Below are 5000 nucleotides of genomic sequence, written 5' to 3'. Positions count from 1 at the left end.
AGGGAGAGACAAGTTAAATAAATATTCTGGAATAGAAAATACAACCTAAATTCAAGCAGACGTCATGAGAATGAATTTACTCCTGCCTGAATTAACCATTTGGAGATTAGAAGTTTCCACAACTTCCCTAGGTAAGCTGTTGGGCATTTCAGTTGTAGCCAACACTGGTTTGATTATTATGACACTTCAACATTTATTTGTTCTCTATACCATCACTTATCCGCAACCATGAAAAAGTTCTAAGCGCTAATATAAATAAAGAATGAAACTGACGCCTTGTAAACCACAATGTCTGCGTGGCTGCTACTCTCTCTCTCTCTCTCTCTCTCTCCTCTCTCTCTCTCTCCGGAGTGTTAGAGCTAGAGCTACAATTTTGATTGTGTGCTCCGGAATTTGTTTTTCTGATTCTTGAAACCAAGTAAATTAACTTCATGTAAGTAAACCTGACGTTTTTTCCCATGCATAAATAGATCATCCACGAGGTTGGACGCAACGGCAACGGTTTTGTTGCCAGGGTATGATAATGAAATTCTTGACTCGTGATCAAACTTTTTTTTTTTTTTTTTTTTTTTCCATTAATAAACTTTTACTACCTTCAGACAAATGTATATATTAAATATAATTCATGATTCAGCTCCTTCGTTTCGTTTAACATTACTGAATGTGGGATATTGTATTTAAATAAAGTTCGCTAAGAATTATACAAAAACACATTATTTTGTCCAATTTACGCGATCAAGTTTCAAATTAGCCTTGCCGTTAGAACCGCCACATTCTATGATGACGTTCGCTGCTTGTGACAGCCGTCGTGATACTTTTAAAGCAATATTATGTAGTGGTTTATAACTTGTACTACCTAAATTGGATTGCACAATTTGACAATGATAGCATGCACAGTTCACTTAAATGCCTTGGGATGTGAATTTTTATTAAAAACTAATTTTTATAATTCCTAAATAGAGAATTTACTAATTTTTATTCATAATAGGGATAGCGAGATGATGGAACGCCAGAAATGTTCTCTTATCTTGTAATGATTCAAATCTCTAAGAATATTAATTGAACGTTACTGTGAATTACAGTATATGTTGGCCGCGTTAACATTTCGCTACCGGTGCTTTATTTATTTATTTTATTTATATTTATTTATTTATTTATTTATTTATTTCTTTTTTTTTCTTTTATGAAAAACGATGAGCATCACAATCCGATATGGAGACACATTACTATATATATATATATATATATATATATATATATATATATATATATATATATAAAGAGAGAGAAAGGGGTATTACTTTTAGTTTTCTTTCTGCATTTATTATTATTATTATTATTATTATTATTATTATTATTATTATTATTATTATTATTATTATTATTATTTTTATTATCATCGAAAGGTTCATTCGTATCGAGTGAACAGAAAGAAGTTGGACGATATTATGCACATGATATTTACAGTCAAAACGGTTGGTTAGCGAATAATTCTTGTTCATGTTATTTCATGCGTGTCTCCCCTATATAGACTGAAGAGTCAAATTGCACGATGCATAGTTTGCAAGAGTATCACCCATTTGTTAAGTTGACGCTTTTGCATTATATATGTAAACTTACTATAAAGTGAAGTGATAATGGGCAAGTAGTATGAATAGAGTTGTTTTATTTTGTTATGGGAGGCAAATGAAGGACTGTGAATATTTGTTAATTTGAGCGTTTCTTTTATAATGTTACTGAAGCTACCCTTCGGAATTACTAAGTGTATTTGGGGAGCAAAAAAGGACCATGTTTTTTATAGTATGCCATGTAAATTTCAATCATCTGGATTTGCTATAGAATCATGGTTTATAATTATTTGATTCGTCACAAGGAAAAATCTGGTTCGTCCTGCAAGGAAGGTGCAACATACATTATGAAGCAAAAAAAAGAACAATTATTTCTTACCGTGTTCAGCATTTCTTAACTGCAGTATCTAGGAATTTTTTCTGTAAACGATTTCCGCCTTTCATTCATTTAACTGTATCTCCTTTCATATTATCTTTCCTTGATCTTGCTACCCACCCTCTCCTAACAATTATTTCACAGTGCAACTGCTTAGGTTTGCCTCCCGTGACATATTTCAAACCTATTTTGAATTTCCTTTCCAGCGCTGAATGACCTCGTAGGTCGCAGTGCTTGGCCATTGACCTAAACTCTGTAATGCATTCCACTCCAACGGGCAATTCAGTCTTTCATTTACTCACCCAGTTAATGCAGTTGCAAACATGTTTTCCTTCCTGGCAGCGTTAACGCGAAACATAAAATGATTTAACAGCAGTTTCACGACTTAAAAAAATTACTTTACGATCAGCGTTTATCTCGGTTACAGTTCATCAGCGTCATTGTAGTCCATCCTTACGACTTTCATAAAATCTCAGTGGACAACATCATGCTCTCCCCGCCCTTTCGAATGAACTTCACGGCTTTCATTCCTTATTAGTGTTGGAATGAGAATCTGCGACACGATTGACCATTTCGTTTGAATTAAATGATGAGATTTTGGGTCAATATTGCCATTAACTTTTTTTTTTTTTTTTTTTTTTTTTTTTCATTTTTGCTTACTCGGGGAGTTACTTACAAACTACTTTGTGGGTGTTGTTATTGTGTTATAGTTGAGGGGGGGGGGGGGGGGGCGGGTGTGGGGTTAGGAAATATTTATGGAAGAGCGTAAAAAGGTCTGAAAAAGAAACGTGTTTTGTGTTGAGTTAAAGATAAAGGAATTTTAGGATAGGATATTTTTCATTTATTTACTAGAATGAAAATATGAAAAATAAATAATGGCCACGTTAAACAGTAAAAAAAATTATTTCTGATATTAATATAGCGTATTTATTTTAATTTTCGTTGGTGATACAAGGTTCTATTTGACCATAGATTTTAGTGTGTTCTAATTTACGTTGAAAGTTAGGAATGTAATGTTTACAACTTTTGCTTGAGGAGAAAATCTTGCACGCATCCTGAGTAAGCTGGAGGTCGGATCACGCTTTATTTTTATAGTAATTAGACTAGTGATTCATTAGCAGTGACGTATCACAGAACTGTATATTAAACAAATGTTAATTAGTCTCTGGCAGTTAGGATAGATACCACAAACATTCAAAATTTAAATTTAAGATGTTTGTCACAGGTAACTGGTGATGAAGAAATGTTTATTTCCTAGTCATGGGGCTGATGTTTAGATGCAACATTGACTTTATTTTCCTTCCGTGAAAGATAAATCACAGAGTTCTAGTTTTGTTTATTGGCAAAAAGTCTTTCTATAGCGACAACTAAAACGTGCGAGAATATTCTCTTGTTAGATATTGTGGAATGGTCCCCCCCCCCCCCCCCCCCTCCCTTGACCGGTGTGTCGTGTGTCTTGAACTGAGATGTATTTCTCGCTATCTTTGTGTTCTTGCAATTTTCCTCGCTTTTTAGTCCGTATAGAAACCTCCTTCGCTTATATTTGAAGCGGAATTTGCATAGGTTTATCGTACGTTAATCCCATTATAGGTTTGCCTTAACTGAACATTTTAGTTGCGTAAAATAGAAATTCTTTATGAATGATTTTGATTGTATTGTTCTTAATTACAAAGTAATTATAAAGTTTATAATACCTGAGAGAGAGAGAGAGAGAGAGAGAGAGAGAGAGAGAGAGAGAGAGAGAGCTATTAATACTGCACATTCTCTCAACGTCTTACCCTATCTCTACACTTTCTGAATGAGTAAACTTTCAAGTAACTTTCTAGAAAGTCAGCGGCAAGGAAATATGTTTCAATATTTTCTCATTCAGGCGAAAACAGTAGTAGTATCTTTCCGTCTTTTGTTTTGCTATATTAATGTTCTCATTGGACAAAGTAAAGTGTATCATTACGACAACATCCTCGTTGCGTGGTAAGACATTACTCAAGGTTCTTTGCAGCCTCCCTTCGGCCCCTTGCTGCAGTCCCTGTCATTCCTTTTACTGTACCTCCGTTCATATTCGCTTTCTTCCATCGTTCCGCTCTCTCCGAACAATTGGTTCATCATGCAACTGCCTTGAGATTTTCTTCCTGCTATGCCGTAAAATCCTTGACTCTCAGTTTCCATGTCACCCAAGAGTGATCTTACAGGTGCCAGCGCTTGGCCTTCGGCCCTTATTTTGTTATCCATCCGTCCAGTACGACGTCTTGTTACGAGGTCTTTTTAACTAAGTGACTTGGACAATTGAACATGAGAATATACCGTTGTGAAAGGAAGACAGCAAAAAAGGATTAAGATATATGTACTTGAGAATTAATATTAAATCAATATATACACAATTTCTTTATGTAAAGGTTTATTGTTCACTTCTGACTGAATGTTGCTGCTGAATTTCTAAAGTTACGAAGCCTGGTAAAGTAAGTGATTTGGGATTAAATAACATAGAGATGGCTGTAAGTATGGTTAATAGGATAGACAATCTACGTAAATATGGATTGTGAGAATTTGATAATAGTTTGCAGGGGAGGAGAAGAACTCAGACCGGGAACATAAATCTTTCAACACTCATATTTGGTCGTTATTTAGTGAAAAGGGGGAGTTTATGGAAAGTCTGAGGTTAGAGGGAACAAGTCCAACATTGCCAGGCCTCTCAGCTGACAAACCTAACTGAGGCTGTGATGAACATTTACTGACAAGGTATCAAATTCCAAAATTACCATGTCGCGGTAATGCCTACATTCCTAACACACACACACACTTATATATATATATATATATATATATATATATATATATATATATATATATATATGAATACTTGATCAATAAGTATATAAAACGTGATGCTATGTATAAGTAGAGGTTTTTTGCCACGAGTACGTTCGGTCCTGTTCAGACCCTTTACTAAGGCAAACTGATTTTACAGAGGACAACATAGTCAAAAGAAGGCTTAATATCCAAACTGACACTACAAGATTAGGAAAAAGGGCGATTTCACTCTACAGAAAGGAGGAAAC

At 34.6% G+C, this 5000-nt stretch overlaps 1 long non-coding RNA gene across 1 annotated transcript in view; it reads left to right on the top strand.

Moving 5' to 3' along the window:
* The window catches only part of LOC135211700 (uncharacterized), a 43774-nt gene that overhangs the window by 32407 nt on the left and 6367 nt on the right, over positions 1–5000 (top strand). The window contains exon 2 of the long non-coding RNA XR_010313721.1: positions 1–131. This exon is cut by the window's left edge and continues 69 nt beyond it. This is a non-coding gene — a long non-coding RNA (uncharacterized LOC135211700). The remainder of the gene's footprint in view (positions 132–5000) is intronic.

This window comes from Macrobrachium nipponense, chromosome 4 (genome assembly GCF_015104395.2).
Source record: "Macrobrachium nipponense isolate FS-2020 chromosome 4, ASM1510439v2, whole genome shotgun sequence".
NCBI lineage: Eukaryota > Metazoa > Arthropoda > Malacostraca > Decapoda > Palaemonidae > Macrobrachium > Macrobrachium nipponense.
Note: the sequence above shows the minus strand (reverse complement) of the source record. Positions and strands in the feature narration are given on the sequence as shown.